This window comes from Poecile atricapillus, chromosome 8, assembly GCF_030490865.1.
Source record: "Poecile atricapillus isolate bPoeAtr1 chromosome 8, bPoeAtr1.hap1, whole genome shotgun sequence".
NCBI lineage: Eukaryota > Metazoa > Chordata > Aves > Passeriformes > Paridae > Poecile > Poecile atricapillus.
Genome location: NC_081256.1, coordinates 11,020,302 through 11,037,853, shown reverse-complemented (window position 1 = coordinate 11,037,853; position 17,552 = coordinate 11,020,302). Strand labels below are relative to the sequence as shown.

The 17,552-nt window shown below is 40.9% G+C and overlaps 1 long non-coding RNA gene across 2 annotated transcripts in view; it reads left to right on the top strand.

Annotated features, from left to right (window-relative positions):
* The window catches only part of LOC131581583 (uncharacterized), a 53,434-nt gene extending 49,892 nt beyond the window's left edge, over positions 1 to 3,542 (top strand). For both annotated transcript variants that reach the window (XR_009278118.1, XR_009278119.1), the window contains one exon: positions 2,754 to 3,542. This is a non-coding gene — a long non-coding RNA (uncharacterized LOC131581583). The remainder of the gene's footprint in view (positions 1 to 2,753) is intronic.
* Positions 3,543 to 17,552: the final 14,010 nt, after the last annotated feature.

Sequence of the window (17,552 nt, the reverse complement as noted above, 5' to 3'; positions counted from 1 at the left end):
ACTCTGTGACTTTTGATATTGTGATGCAAAGAAGGAAAACTCTATCATAAATTTTTTTGTTTATTTTACAATCTGTTTTTGTGCTTTCTGAAATTCCTGCACAAGTTAGTTTGACCAAGCATTTCTGGACAGTTCTGAAAGTTTTATGTAGGGCAGCACTGAGGTGCATTGGCAGGAGCTGAATGTGGTGTGCCTACAATCTTGTTGGCTCAGGTTTGTACTTCATCACCCAGGTACCCCTATGTTTTTATTTAAAATAGTCTCTTAGAAGTCTCTTTAGGTATTCTCAGGTCTTGTAAACTGAATGAAAAACAGAAGCTACGATATGAGCTGTATCCACTATGTAAAAGACAAAGAACCTATTAAAAACCCTATAAAAAGCAGTGTAACCAAAGCCCTGCATGCCTCAAAAGAGTTAATCCTGCAATGGGTGCTAAACTCCGGAGCCCTAATGATGGGGCACTCCTTACCTCTCCTTCCTTTGCCATCTGCAAACACAAGGTGAGGATGAGCAAAAATCTGACTTTTTCATTTTATTAGGTGCGGGAAACTTTTGTTTTGGCAGTGCTTCTTTTTGTCATTCACAAAGTTTGTTTTTCTCTTGATTTTTTTTATTTTTTATTTCCTGTCAGAGTGTGGAGGAGAAAGCTGTTCTAGTCTGTAAGTTATGCACCCCTTACAGTGCCCCTTAGTTACACAGCACAAGGAAAAGAGAAACAGAATCCATGGCACCATGCAGAAATGCTGCACTATAGTTTGTCCTGGTTAAACATTTCCAGAAAGGGAATAACACAACACTGTGGAGTTCCTGAATGTCTTTTGACCTTTGTGCTGCAGAAGTGCAGGCATTTAGGGTTAAACTGAAACAGTGCTGGATTCTGGGCAAATTGGTTTCCAGATCAGAGCTGCACAGATCAGAATTATTTCCTTTTCATATTACCACAACACTATCTCCTCCATACCTGAAATAAGTGGCAACTGGAGCCTTGAAAATCAATATGTAACAGCTGTGTGAGAATTTAATTTGATATAGCTACATGCCCCCATCTTCAGCCAGCTTTCTAGGTCTTTCTTCAAACAACTTATAATATCTACAAAAAAATGCTGAAATTCTTGTATGTACAGATTTTTTGGTAGTATGTAATTCTGTCATTTTTTACCTTCTCCACATGCAGGGAGATGTCAACGGCTATTTGCATTTTTCAAAGCCTGCAAGAGGCAAGAGTTGCATTTTTGGATTGAGTTTGGGATGCAAACTCAACTTCTGCACTTATCTTGTAATTCACTTTATCTTGCCCTAAAACATTTTGGTGAGGGAACGTGAGCGCTGAATCTCGTCAGCTCCTGATAGCTGCTGGGGTTTTCTGCATTCTCCCTCAGTGCATTCATGGCTAGTGGTGCCTAATGACAGAATGGATCAAACCATTAGACTTAAAAAGAAGCTTACATGAAATTTGAATGTGCACCTGTAGTTTGTGAATCTTGTGTCAGCTGCTTCTTCTTTCTTGCTAATATTTGTACCTTGCACATTCCTACATTCCTATGCATTATGCTTTAAAGATGCAAGATCAAACCGTTTATCTGTTTATGCTTGTCCTTAAAGCACCATGTAGACTTTAAAGCTGCAAGGACTGCTCAAAGCTAACTTCATCTGTGAGAGGCTGAGTCCATGAAAAATGCTGGATGGTAAACAGGTTCTGGTTGTGCTCAAAATCAACTGCAAGTGGGAGACAACAGGATTTTAATAATGTAAACAAGGAAAAAAGAGTCTATCCACTAAAAGTGTATGTTGGAATTACATGGTAGCTGAGAACAAGTTTCCACAGCAGATGTACTATTAACTAACAGAAAAGTTCTTTCTGATTTGTAAAAAATACTAATATAAACTCTGAATTATGGTTTATCTGCTGTTCGACCTATTGATAACTTTCTATTATGTTCAATTAATTAGTTATTGGAAAAACACCGAGGCCAGCATTCGTACAATAAATCAAACCTTTCGGCACATTCAGATGCAGGGGATGCTGGCACACATCTGCCTTTTCTACCGACAACAGAACAACAACAACCCCAGCTGAACCATGGCCTTTGGTTAGCCCCTGCATTTTTACACTAGCATTTGTTCAGTTGATATAAAATGGTAACTCAGGCAGTCCAAGTCAGCACTACAGGGGGCCTCTATAGGGGAAAACACAGCCCCTAAACAGGCTTCCAGAGTCCCCCCCCTCAGGTTCCAAGAATGCTGTTTTTACCATCCCTAAGATGAACCCCCCACCAACTTTTACAGAGGCCACCCTCTGCTCACAAAACCTAGTCCCTTTCCCTGAAGGCATTCAGGATCCTTTGAAATGGAAAATTTATGCTGTACTGAAATAGTTCATACTATAACAAACAACTAGTGCCATCATTCTGCTGGTATTCAGAGCGCAATTAAACCTGAACCTCATGTGAGCGCTCCATTTGGGGTGGAAGGTGGTGCTGTGGGGAGGACAGGCAGCTCACCCCAAGAGTCTTTCCTACTGCAGCAGGTTTTAGTGCTTGTCCTCCCTGCCCCTGCAGTGAACAGCCCCCTTCTCCCTCCCCACATTTACACGACGCACGGGGACTTGTGGGGGATTATATAACTTATAGGTCAATTTGTTGTTCGGGCAGAAGAATGTGGTATGTTGGCCGAAGCTGTTTGTTTGCTTAAGTTCTCAGAGTTCAATGAGGTCATTTTCTCATCTTCCCTGTGTTTTCTGTATTTTCCACAGACCTGCCAGCCTCAAACAACACCCTCTTTCTTCGCATTAGAAATGGAAACACGTCCTCTGCAGGAATTTTCCACTTAATAGCTCCTGCTTTCCTACCGGGGGCCTCAGTGCACCACCACTGCAATGCTGTATTTCTTTCCACTGCAGTTTGACATTTTGCAGCCAGAACAAGGAACGGCATTCACTCCATCCTGATTTTTGAAAAACATATCTCTATAGGCCCACAGAATGCACCCAGTGCAGCAATCACCAGGGGAAAATGGCAAAGGTATTTAAACATCATTACATGTCACCAAGACTATGACACTGTCTGGTAAAAATGCTCATTTATACAATTGCTTTTCCTTACTCCCCATTCCTCCCCCCTCCAACCCTTTATAGACACACACAGACACCAAACCTCTGCCCTGCTCTCCCATCACCAGCCACTCTCTCATTTTACACTTGCTTGTAATTGTTTGCCTTTGTGAATTATTTCCTTTGCATAATAGTTGCAAGCTATGTATCAGGTCCTGACACTGTGAGGAGCAGAAATGCACATTGCAGGTAATCAGAGCAGTAAACAAGGAGCCTGCTTTAAAATGCGCCGAGTGACCTGTCTGAAGGCAGCAATATTTGCAGATTGTTTACTGCTGAGATCCAGTGATGTCGCTGAAATGCAGCAGCTTGAAGATTGGAGCAAAATGGGATCTCAGGCACTCGGTCAAGCACAACCTGTAATTTTTTTATTTATTGTTCATGTTCTGCTTTTTTTAAAGTTAGAGCTGTATTATAAATTATTAAAAGCTGTTTTCTAAAAATCTCTTTGCTGTGTCTGAAAAAAAACAACCTAATTCCTTTACAGGAAGAAAAATGAATGGAAGTAAACATGTTTATTGCTAGAAGGAAGGTTTCCCCTGTCTGCGCAGTGGTAGAGTCTCAGACAGCAAGGTCCCAGTAGGTCAGACTGGCACATTGAATTGCGTATCAAATGAAACTGGTATTCTGGAAAAAGGGTGGAAAGAGGAAGAGGGGTGTTAGTGAGGAGGTTGCTCAGGCCAGGAGGGTGGGCCACTGAAAAACAACAAGCTAAAAAATAGGATTGATGATTTGCAGGACACCTAGGGTATTTCTTTCAGGGGGTATTACTTCCACTTTTAACCAGGAACAAGAGCTAGAAGAAAAAAAAGCGGCAGGAGCTGACAGCTTTGTGCTGATCAAAGGGACGGAGCATTGAATGCCTTCTTTTGCTAGCTATTTATTAGAGAGAGAGAGAAGGGCTCCTTTGCCATTCTACTTAGGAGAGAAGGGATTAAAGATCAAAAAAAAAAGGAGGGGGACCGGCATGAGTTCTTTGTTCAGAAAATATTTCTCTCTTTTTTTTTACCGTGTGCTGTGCTGTCCACTACAAGACAAAAACACCATTTTTTTTCTAGTCTTACTCTCTTTTCTCACTGACCAAAATTTCTAGTGATAAACAATTCCAATAGGTTGTTTTTGGTTTTTTTTAATGTAAAGAAGGTCCCCTTTGGGAAACTTAGTTAACTGTCTTTTAGCCTGATTAACCTAGTTTAAATGCACTGCTGGGGTTCTATTAGGATCATCAGTTCATACAGATAACAGCAAAAGGTGTTAAAATGCACTTCACTGGTGCAAGTGATCTCATGTTGTAAAAATGATTATCCCCAGCAGAACAGGGAAGGATTAAGGGGCTACGTCTACATCTGGGAAACTCCGTAAGTGTTTTATTAGCATTAGTACATGTATTAATCACACAGACACAAAAAAAAGGTCCATCAGGATGGTGGCAAATGGCACAGTGCATTAAACCTACTCCCTTAAGTCAGTGGAATATGAGCATCTTTATTCCTAGAGTTGCAATAAAGCTGTTAAGTAGTATGAATGAAGTTGGGGAAAGCTTGCTTGTATGATTGTGGATCATTGTGGATTACCTAAAAAGAGAGACTGCTTCCAAAGTAAGGCACTCCCATTGCAGAGACTTTGAGGAAATGTGGGGTAAATTTAGTGTTCCAGCCTCAAATCAGTTGAACTACACTGTACTGATGTTTGAGCACAGTGACCTAGCTGCTCGTTTATATTCTGATTTCTGTTACAGAGATCAGAAAGGAAAAGTCTATCCATGGCCCATGCTTCTGCTCCATCCTCTGCTCCTTAGTTCAGGTTGCTGCTTCCCAGCATGAGTGAGAGTCAGGCTAAATGGCCCTGCAAGCAAGGCTGAGGTAACACTGATAAAAACAAATGCTGTTGACCAGACCCATGAATAATTCAGCAGATGATCACCGTGGGGTTTGAGATGAACAGCATTTTCCACACTTTCATTCCATTTCCATTTGCAGCCCCTAAATTTTGTTTCATCTTGATAGCAACCACAAGTAGAAAATGAAGCATTGCCAAATGTGGTGATTTTACAGCCAGGTTTTTATAGGGCCTGTTGCCAGCATTAGGTTAGCAAAACAGATATATGGTGGTGATATTTAGAGTTCTTTTTTGAACTCCAACCTTCACCACCACCAAAACAAATCTAAGTCATTTAGTGGAGATTGGGAATGCAACTCTTGGAGAAAAAAATTGCTCATGTGTTTGCTGTAGTCTCCTTTCAGCTCTACTATGTTTGTTGACAATCACCATACTAGAGCAGCATCTAGGAAAGTCTTGCTAAAAACTACTTTAGCACCATGATAGATGTGATAGTGAGACATATTATTGACTTCATTGCTAAAAATATTATAGTTATACATGTTGAAATCCTGTCAAGAGGTTGCCTCTTTCATTCCAATATTAAACACTTCTCTTTCAGTGGATATTTGGAATATTGTATGTCTGTCACCACAGCAGTGACATTTGTTATTTTGTTCATCAAAATGTCACCTGCCTATCAAGACAGCTAAGATAAGTAGGACTGGGAAACTTTGTCGAATCATCATACACAAGCTTTTTTGTGCCAGCAGATGTATTACATGAGACACTTACATTGATGTGGAATAGCAACAGAAGTCAGCTTCCTTGTCTGAAAAGTTAAAGAAATTATCATTTGCCTTACAAGGATATTTTAGTAATTCCTTCACAGCATTAAGGGAACAGATGGGCTATAAAACCAGTCAGTCCCTGATAATACAGGGTTCTTCTTAGAGTACATGGAGTTGCAAAGGACTTTGAGGAGGAATGGGACTCTGTGAACATGAAGCATTTTAAGTGCCATAGTATTTTGAGCATGCTTAGCTAGCTTACTTGGCTGCCCTCAAAGCCTGAAAGAAACATAACTGAGGGCCTAGTAAGTAGCCAGGTGACAAAAGAGACAGGAAATAGAACGCTAGAAAAGTGGAAATCAACTTCTAAACAGGGAAACAAAGAATAAATGAAAAACCAAGCCCATAAAAACACAGAGAGGGTTTTAGAAATGACACCACTCTGACAAAAGATCAACACTGTTTCAAATATACTGTATTTCTCCACCCACCTCTGAGTAGATATTAAGTGCCCTTCACTGCCTTGGAGTCAGATTTCAAGCCAAAATGTCCGTGTTACTAGTTTTGCAAGTGCTACCACTAATTGAAACCACATAATGTTGCAGATCTGAAATAAGGCAGGCAGGGCATCCCTGCTGAAAAGCTACCCAGCAGGACAACCCCTTTGTTCTCTTTTAAAATAAACGAATTCAAGGGAAATGTTGGCTAAATCATTGCTTCTAAATGTATACAGAATTTCCTCCCTGCTCTCCCCCCTTCCCCCCCCCCCCCATTTTCCTGATTAGCTATCAAAGGACTTTGCTATTCTTATAAACTGCAAAAATGGTTTTAATGTGCATGCTTGTCATTTCTAGGTGTATAAATTTTGCTTTTGCAGGGATTTTACATGGCACATATTGTGATCACCTGTGGTAGGGTAGTTAATTAGCAGTCCAGGTCCTATTTCATTTAATTTCTACTGGAGCAATCTAAACTAGCAGAATGATCACAGCCACACTCAGTAATTTAACTCCCTCCTTTCAAAGCTGTTTTAGTAATCATACTTTGGTTGTAAGTTTTCAGAAAGCTTTTACAGTGCTTGTTTTCTAGCCATGTAATCTCCCTCCCTTCTCAGCTCCCCTCAATCCTGGCTTTTGTCCTTCTGGGTACTGTTGGCTGCATTCCATTAAGAAATTAGAAAGGATGCAGCTGTCATTATTTTGTCAATCGTAAAATCTAAGACATGGAAAAAGTCTTAGGAAGGCAGGGGAGTCATGTAACTTCTATTGAGAAAACAGATTATTCCTCCATATACTTCCAACAGTTCTTTCACTTGACCTAAAAGGAAAACTTTTATGTGGTGGACTTTTATGATCCAGGCTTGGATTTCCCAGCGGATCACTGAGATGTGTGTACATAAACATCACTTTATACTTGGTTTGGAAATTCACAAAAGCCACCCTCAGCACTTCTTGGGGAAGAACTCATTATATAATTCCATTTTGAGCCTCATCGTCATGAAAAGTTTTGGATCTATAGCAAAAATTTATCTACATACATTCACACCAGTGGCATAGACAATATGCCTGCAGCCCAGACCAAATCAAAGCGTGTTTCTTGTCACAGTGATTGGAAAAACAATAGCATGTAAGGGGTAATGTGCATGCAAGTTGTTTGCTTGCAGCTTGGCAATGAAGGCCTTGTTCCCTGTGTGCCCTTCTAAAATTGATCCTATTTTACAGTGACTTTGAGATTTAGAAACACTTTTTAAAATCCTGCTTTTGTTTTTCTCTCTGAATAAATACAAGAAAAATAATTTAATTGTAATGTCAAGATTCCACAAAAGAGCTGTGCAGTTTTGCCATTGGAATTTTGATTGAAATTAGCAGAGAAATAGGTTAGTGCTTGCTTGTAAGAGAGCTGGCCTTTACTGATGCTGCTAGTATTGCCAGTTAACCATGTTCTCATCAGACATGCATTACAATTTAAAATGAAATAACTTCATAAATTCCTGTGAGTTTCTGTGTGTCTGCTACAGATTATACACCAAAGATCAAACTTTTAACATCTGTTCATGCTGGAAAATATTTTTGTGTGTGTGTTTTCTTGGCTACAGATTTTTATTTAAGTATGTCAAATAATTTGGTACTTATGAAAAATTCCTTCCTGACCCGTGTTCATCTTGTTTGTGTGTGTGGAAGAACAAATCTCAACAGTTACATCACTTTTAACTTAAACAGCTGCTGGCAGTCTAATTATTTATTTTCTTGAATCCATGGCCTTTGGAGACACAGATTTCCAGCCACTGGTTAGTTTCCAAGTAGTGGGAAACCTTTTGTAAAATATGGCACTTCCAGAGGAGGAGGGAGGGCTTTTCTTTAGAATAAGAAAAGTGTCTGTGGATTGTGTTTGAAGAGACAATATATGATTAATGATTCTCTATTCACTGGAAAACAACAACTCTTATTAAGGGAAATGAGAGTGCATCAGAATAAAATGCAGTCTGACTGAAAAAAAAAAAAAAAACCAGCCTAGGAAATCCAAGCATCAACCTATTTTTCTGGGCAGTGAAAAACAAAGCATGGATGTATTAGGCTTAAATTTCCATTGAAGAAGCCAGATATGTTTTGTTGCTTTCTCTCCACCATTTAGATTGGTCCTGAACTCTGCCAAGGGTTGCATGTTGCTTGTCTAGGCTAATGAGTAAGTTATCAAAATATGAGATTTATGACAGCAGTCAAGGAATTAATGAGCATAGTTCTGAAGGCTGAGGAAGCCTTTGCAAATCCCCAAAATAGAGAGAAATCTCTGCTTGAATCATCTTCTGTTGTGAGTTGGTATGGCATCTGCTGCTCCAAGTCTAAAAGCGGAATGAATAGACAAAGAGTTTCAGATGTACAAGCTATGCTTAATCACCAAATAATAACAAATAGGAACTCCCAACAACGCTCTGTGAGATCACGTTCAAATTAGCTACACATTCAAGTCTTAGAGCAACAATTTCCTCACTTCTATTTATGGGAAAACTGTAGTATATATACAAGCCACAGAACTTCAGTATCACATGACATGGATGATTTCCTAATTGACTCACTCTCTATATTGCTTCATGCATGGTCTTTTAGGAGCTTTTTTTCAATGAAGCTCACTGTAAAGCTCTTCTCAAGAGCACCTCCTGGCCATCTTTTGGATGTGAAGAACAAAAAAAATTGTCAGGCATTTCATGATGCCTAAATGTTTTGTCTCTGAGCTTTTGTATGTCAGTCCCAGCTATATCTATTTGCTACCTGTGTTTTCATGTCAAACTGTGTCAGATGACAGAGAAGAGTTTGGTTTCTACATAGTGTTTTACATACTGAAATTATTCCATTAGACACAGGCAAGTTATGGGTGTTATCAGAAGCTGTTAAGTGTGCTTAGTGGGTAAGCTGAATAGAGAAGTCAAGTTGTGGTTAATAATAATTCACATAAAACCCAGACAATGAGAACTCTTGTTTGAGAGGGTGAGTAGGGAAATCTTGGCCGTAGACTCAGAGTATATCACTGTATCCCTGACGTTTTTTTCCTTTCATTTTTTCCTTCCTCACCAAAACTCCCTCTTGGTTTTTAAAACTTGGAGAGTAGAAATCCAAACTTTTCATCTGCTCCTTAATGTGCCTTTTTCTCATTCAGGCAGTCATAAAATACTGCCCTTTGCTGCATAAAGGATGGAGTGTTTTAGGAGTAGATTTCAAAGGTATTAGACACCTAAACAATACAGTTAGGATCCCAGCAGGATTTTTCAAAAGTAAAAGCAGAAGTAGGAATTATGTGCCCTTTTGCTTTTTTAGCTGCTCACAAAATTAAAAAAGAAACAAAACAAAAAAAGCCCTGCTTTATTTCCTCTTGGGGGGTCACTGGTCCAAGACCCACTTACAGAGGAGCAGGGCTAAATCATTTAGGTCAAGAAAACAATAGAATAGTAATTGGAAAGAGTGGAACTTCTTTTAGTATTTCAGAAATATTGGGCCCCTTAGAGTTTACGTGGTGTTCTGCAGAGCAAGATGTGTGTCCCTTGTGGTAGAACCCCTCCAGCACAGCTCAGAGTGTATCTGAGGCCATCAGATTGCATTCTGCTCATGACACACATTTACAGTCTGGGTACCAATGAAAATAAAGAAATGCTCCAAAAAACTCACACCAGCAGTAACTAATCTATTAATCTGTTAATTCAAATAACATTCTTTGAGTTGCTGTCTGAACTAACTCTGCCAGATAGTTTAACACCATTCTGTGGGTCTCTCTTGATGAAGCCAATCTATTTTGGATGAAGCTCTACCTTAGTCAATGACATAAAGAGCATTTGCACATTTACCCAATGTGTGGAGCAACTGGGTGTCTGGCTGCTTGTCAGCTTCAATACTGGTATGTTGTCAGGTATTTAATACAGACCCCTGGCCAGATACCCTGCCACTCACAATCGCCCATAACCTGGTGTTAAAAGTTTCTCAAAAAGTAGAAGGCTTAAAGAGAATTTTCTTACAACATGGGACCGTGGTGTGGATATTCCTGTACTTTTCATTGCTGAAAAGAATAATTTTTTTTTCCAATTTCTTGCATGTATAAATTATGCCTCTGCATTTCTACTACTTGGCTTTAAACAAACACAAAAATAATACAAATTGATGCCTGAAAGGGAAAGAATATGCTTTTTAGAAGACTGAGTGAAAACAAATGTCAGTTTTGGGTTCACTGAAACATTTCATTCCACCCAAAACCAATTGTTCACACAAGGCTAAATAAAAGGTGCTAGAACCAAGCCATAAAAGCTGTTGCCAGAAGCAGAGCTGAATGTGAGTTACTCAGTGCTCTGAGGCTGCCTGCCTAGCTGTGGTTCAGTCACTAGAGAAGAAATACATATATTTTCAATTGACAGATAGTAAAAACTTCCTTCCTTCATTCCCCACCTTCACTGCAGGTGGCTTCTTCAACATACACTGTCCCACCCTCTCTCCCTGCTTTGAACCACAATTAGCACATATTTTCAAAATAAAAATAAGCCTCTCCCTCTGTCCTCCCAGCTGTGCTTCCCACCCAGATTCCCATTATGAATCAAGACAAGTACATGTGGTTAAAATAACAAAAAATATGTCTTTCTTCCTTCCCCAGGCTTGCTGTCTTTTTCTACCCATAGGTGATAGTGATTTCAGCTTCACTGAAATATTTTCTGGAGGGCTCCAGAGTTCCTGCTGAGCTGAAGGTGCCTCAATGATCTGATTTCTCCATCAGTGTTATTAGAGCACCACATGACCAGCACTGCCCAGCAACCCTGGGAAATAATGTCAGGAGTCTCTGTCACACTTGTTTAAGACAGTCAAGCAGCAAAGGACAAGGCAAGCTGGATGGAGGCTCAAAGACTAGAGGGGTGAAAGCTCTACTTATCTCTGTGATTCCCCAGGGGTTACACTGCTGAGCTAAGCTTGCTAAAAACGCCCTCCTGCAGAAGCACTTTCAGTTTGAGCATTAGCCAGTGTGCAGAGCACGTAAGTACAGAGGGGTGGGAGAATATCCTAGCTGGGCAGATTCACATATATTCTGCTAGATGGATTAAAAAATAGGTGCCAAGGAAATTTACCCTGGAGTTCAGGGTAAGTCCCTCCACTATCCTGGTAGAAAATGAGAGGCTTTCCATAGGTTGACATGACATGTCCAGCAGCTGTTCTCTGAGATGGAAGCATGTAGGTTGGTTGGAAATACCATATTTTTACTACAAGGAGGATAGTTACATTCAACATCCTTCTCTGTGCCTTGGTACCTATGGAGCACAATTGGATATACACACTTCATGCTTCTCAGCCTTCAACATCTGAGCTTCCATTCAGCCTTCAGCTCACTGCTCCATGTAATCAACTGAAATTGTTTCCATCCTTAGGCCCCTGTGTTCTAGCGTAGCTCTGCTACAGATGAATAATATTTGAGACAAGTTTGTGCCAAGGTCCAAAACTGGCATTGCTTGGACACTTCCCTGTAAAATTTTTCCCACAGTGAAAACCACTGAGGATGTCCTCATTTCAATTGACTTGCAAGGAGCTGCAATAGTTCTGATTGCTTTAAATAAGCTTGGCAGAAAAGGTTATTTTTTGCCCACCTAACCCCTAGGATTGCATTCATAAGCAAAGGGCCATGGACTTTGGCTCAGTTTACTGCTGGCTGAGAGGGCATATTTTGTACAAAATTGTTAGAATTTCACATCCTATAGCTGTCTTTTCTCAGTATCTTACATTCATAGAGAGAATTATAGGTCTGGTTGTTGAACTTTCCAAAATGCCAAGTGTGAGCCTGGTTGGCAGAGCAGAGCAGGTTCTGAACCCTGCCAAACTCTCTGAGCCCTCAGGGTGAGTGGCCAAGGCAAGGACCATCTAACAGCCACCATGCACATGCCAAAATGGGACCCTTAGCCCTTGGGATGGGCACCTGCCTGCCTTGTTCAGCCCAAGTCAAGCACCCGTACTCCAGCTAGGTGCATCAGCTTTTTCTTTGTCAAAAAACACAGCCTAGCTCAAAATGATTTTCTGTCACCAGGAAATTTTCAGTTCAATTCTTACCATTAATTACAAATATTCATAAAGGTATTATCCAGCAAGACAGAGGGGACATTTAAAGGACATCTTCTAGTATGTATATGACTATTTCATTGCCTGTTTTCATTGTTCTGTGAGCAATTTATATTTATTTTTTCAGCCTTCTAAAGGCTGAAGAGGCCAGGACAATCAGCCTGCCATAAATAAGCACCACCTCTGTATGCTGAACAATTCATGACTTGCTTCCCAGTTTTCCTTTATGGGATCTTGCATCCAGTCCACCAACTCTGATGCCTCCACATCCACCAAAGAGTTCATAAGGAAAAGGACAGTTTTGATCCTCAAAGAAAGGACAATGGATGATGTCTCTGCTGCAGAACATTTCTTGCCTGTGCTGATTCAGGTGCCAGGGGGGTAAATTTGAGAATGTAGTTGTTCCCTTGAGGGCTTAGCCTCCTTCTCCAGCAGCTTTTGATGGAGAACAACACACAGGTGTCTCTACCTGGCTCAGGCCATGGCCAGTTTCAGACCCATCCATTACAGATGAAATGCAGCCTCTTATCTTCTCATTAACAGAGGCCAGAACAAGCCTTCAACCTACAGCATGGTTGTTTTTTATCTTCATTCCCAAACGAGTTAAAAGACGTATTTACTGTTCCCAAAGCAGCCTGGCTTCCCATGAGTGTCCCTCCCTGGAGGATGAGCTGGCAGCTTGGAGCGCTCAGCAGCTCAGTGGCAGCTGCTGCAGAGGGGCAGCTCGGCAAGTGGCACTTGGCCAGCTCATGGGGGCAAAATGGGCTTGGATGCAAAGGAGGAAGGGGTTTTGGCTGCCTGTGGCAGTACAGGTACCATATGCTCAGGGTCAACCCTGAACAACCTGGGTGGTTTGGAGCGAGGCAGTTCACAGATCCTTGATTGCAGCCAAAATTCTGTGCTGTTTGTACCAAACAGGCCTTGATCTCCCACAGCTCCTTTGGAAGGAAACTCTCTCCTGACCCTGCCAGGTAAGGTACAAGGTGATACTCTTAAAGCAGAATGAGCATCTGCCCAAACTATTTTCACCGTGATCTTGATGCTGTGAAGAACCTTTGGTGGTAGGAGTGACTGATGAAAGGGCAGGATAAAGGACAGTAGGATTCCAAGCACTTAGGGTCTGCTGGGAGCAGAAAACTGAAAGTACTGCTGCCTTTCCTCTGGCTATCAGGCATGTCAGAATGCAGAGACCGCAGTAAATGTTTTGATAGCCCTGTAGACCTGAGGCATGAACTGCACCAAAGGAGCACAAGGGAAACCACACCTTGTTTATGCCATATTTATGTCTGGTGAATACACTTGCCAGAGAAGACACTTTTTTTTTTTCTTAAAAATACGGTTTTCCTGCATAAAATTAACTCTAGGCAGAGATTGTACCTTGGGACAATAGAATTTGGGGTAATAGATTTTTTTTAATGCTTGGTTATTAATTTATTGTATGAGCAATGCTCAAAACATGTTAAATGCTGCACAAGCATGGCCAGGGAAAAAATAAATAAAAAGCAAATGGAATAATTTACAGAGGACAGGATGGTGCAGACTTTCTGCTGGGGTAATCAGGCAGGGGAGAAAGTATTAATATCTCTGCACTATTAAGCTTTGGTGTGCCTGTCATAACCTTCCACTAGCTTTTGCATTCACTGACTAAAACCTGGCTACCAGATGGCATTATTTGGCTTTGCCTGTGCTTCTGAGACACCCTAGTATCATCCTGTATTCTATCCAGAACCCCTTGGTGTGTTGTTATACCGTAAGAAGAGTGAGTCTGGCACCTTTCATTAGCAAACCATGCAATAAATAGTATGAGATCCCCAGGAACAAGCTGGTGCTGTTTTAATGCTCATTTGAGTCTAGTGTTTTCCTGGCCAGTCTTCTCTGAATTTTAATTTATATCATAATTTCATACTTCTATTTTTGCTTGTGAAAACATCAGGAAAAGGAGACATAAAAGCTTCAATCAATTAATTTTTCTCCAATTAGTTTTCTGTCTTTAATTCTAATATCAGTATTGATTGGTGTTAACCCCTAAATGTACTGCTATAAATAAAAAGCAAATTGGTGCAAATATACTTCTCATCTTCTTCCAAGTAATTATTTTCTACGGTGATTTTTGTTAGTCTGCCTCACTCCACTGATGCCTATCAATATTTTTGGCTTTTAACACACATTTTATGAAATTATTCATTTCTGAAAACAGATTTTTTCCTCCCATTAAGTCTCTATGAAGCAACTCATGAGGCTAAGAAGTTATGGCATTTCATAATCAGTTGAGTAATCATCGTCACATATTACTGATAGCTAAATTTTATTTCTATTAATATTTTGCTTATAGGTTCTATTTTGTGAAGTTTGGGGCAACCCTTTTTAGCACCGAGTGCTGCTGAGAGCTGTGTCTTTCATCTCCCAGCTTGCTGAAGTGGCTGCCTCCAGCCTTAGGCACTGCAGAACTGTGTTTCATAGTTTATAGAGGTTTTGTGTTTGGTTTTTTTTTTTTTCAAATCAGTTCTGGAGAACAATCACATTAAAAGTTCCAATGCACTTTTAAAACAGGCAGCTACCAAGTCTTTAACTATGAGGTTTTATCTGTCAAGACTGGGATAAAAATCCCTACTTGCAAAAAGATGTTTGTCCCTTCAGCCTCAGTTCTCTTAAGGAAACCAGTACAGATCCTGCAAGATATGTGACTCAGTGTGGGATTAACTGAAGGGTGCCTTTAGACCTGATGTTCTCCTGAGCTGCTTCTGGCTGTGGCCTCATAGATAAACTCTGGGCCCTGTGGCCTCTCGTGTTCCTCCACACAAAACTAATCCCTTTGAAGTCAGACTGTAACTTTTTTCAAACACTGGCTGCACTGACAAAGTGTGTGCATGGGGCATGGACTCTGAATTAGGAGAACCCCTCAGTAGGATTCAATTAAGATTACATTGCAACTGCTTGTTAGTATCTAATCTTGAAAGTATAAAAGGAAAATTCATGGTCATTTGCCTGTATGAATAACGAAGGAGAACCTTGGCATGAGTTATGTTGTGTAGTAAGGCTTTTCTGATAGGGCCTGGTGCAAACTGCAAAGTCAGTGCCCTTGCACACACATTTGCCTCTGAGCTCAATCCCATTTTCTGTGGCTAAAGCTCAAGGATCTCCAAGTATGTTTACAAAATTTTAGGACTCCACAGTTCCTTTTGCCAGTGCCTCCAAGTAATGGCTTTTGTTCTGTCAAGCTTGAAAGGTCTTGCAGTTAAATTGCACATAGAAATCTGAAAACAAAGCAGTGAATATAGTGAGTTTCCACAGCCATTCATTCACTGTATTTCCATAATGGAATTGCTTGCCCATGTGGTTAAATAACATATCTAAGCAAAATGCATCTCTGCAGGAATAACATTCTACATATTAAAATCATATTTGTCTCCTACTTTTGGATTCCTCTGGTGATATTACAGTGAAGTGACATGAAGAATAGGAATAAACGTGTTCTCAATATTTCTATATTTCTATATATAGTATTTCTGGACTGGGTTCCACCACAAAGACATCATCTGTGCTTGAACGTTTGCTTTTTCTCTCCTTGTAACCCAAAGTGGAACATAGGACAAAGATAAATATCCTCCTGAAACAGAGCACAGTACAAAGCCATTTCTTGTAAGAAGGAATCACAGATGCTGTCTACTTTTTTTTCTCTCATCAGATAGTTTAATACAATTTTTCTTTTTTTTAGAATCAGAATTGTCAAGGTTGGAAGATATTTCTAAGATAACAAAGAACAACTATCAACCCAGCATTATCACTGTAACCCCCCAAACCACAGCGTTAGACCCCTCTTAAACACCTCTGGGGATGGCAACTCCAGACAGTAAAAACAGGGCCTGGTGGGAAGACCAGCATTTGCCACGGAAATTAGAAGACACATCTTCATGGAGATCAACGAGGCCAAGTTCAAGACCCTTCACAAAGTCCTGCACATGGGCTGGGGCAATCCCAAGCACAAATACAGGCTGGTAGCTGAATGCATTTGGAACAGCAGTGAGGAGAAGGACTTGGGGGTGTTGGTTGGCAAGAAGCTTGTCATGAGCCAGCAATGTGCACTCACAGCTCAGAGAGCCAAAAGTGTCCTGGGCTGTATCCAAAGGGGTGTGGGCAGCAGGTCAAGGGAGGGGAATCTGCCCTTCTGTTCTACACTGGCGAGACCCAGCTGGAGTTCTGCATGCAGAACTGGGGGGCCTTCAGTATAAAAAGAACATGGAACTGCTGGAGAGAGCCCAAAGGAGAATCACCAAGATGATCAAGTGGCTAGAGCACCTCTCCTATGAAGACAGTCTAAGAGAACTGGGGATGTTCAGCACAGAGAGCAAAAAGCTCTGGGGACACCCTATGGCACCTAAAGGGACCTACAAAAACACTGAAGAGGGACTTTTCATAAGAGTAGGTAGGAATTATACAAGGAGGAAGGGCTTTGAACTGAAAGAGGGTAGATTTAGATTAGCTGTAAGGAAGAAGTTTACTGTGAGGGTGGTGAGGCACTGGAACAGGTTGCACAGAGTTGTGGATGCCTTGTCCCTGGAAGTGTTCAAGACCAGGTTGGATACGGCCCTGAGTAACCTGGTCTAGTAGAAGGCAGCCATAGCCATAGAGGGGGTGTTGGAAGAGGATGGTTCCCTTTAATCCAACACATCCCATGAGTCTATTTCTTGTGTCTGAAGACCCTGCCCTGGAGCGATGTGGCTTCTGGTTGCACTATTTTTGTGCAAGAGAGGATAGGTTTACATTTGTTTATAGGGTTTGTGAGTTATTATCAATCAATAAATCTGTCACCTAGGATTCCTCAGGAAATCATCAGAGTTGCATTAACTGCATTCTCCAAAACCAGTGACTTTAGTAAAGGCCTGATGAGACACTCCTGCTGTTGGCGATGGTCAATAACAGAAGCAGAGAGAAAGCTGTGTGGTCAGGCCCTGGGGCTGAACCCCATATGTGCTAAAAACTTCAGTGCAACAGCCCTCACACTTTGCTTCTCTTTAGAAGTCCCTGTGCCATTGCTTTTTAGTCTCCTTATGTAATTTACTGTGGGTAGTGTCTCTCATTGTGCTGTCTTTGCAACACAGCTCTCCTTAGAGATGCAAAAGCCTGCTTTGCTGAAGACACTTACACAAACCTCTCATTTAGAGCTAAGGGCTAAGAACATTTTCTTTTGGTGAACTTAATGGAGGCTTTACCACTGATGTCAGTGAGGCCAAGTTCCCACCTTTTTCAAGCAAGACTAACAC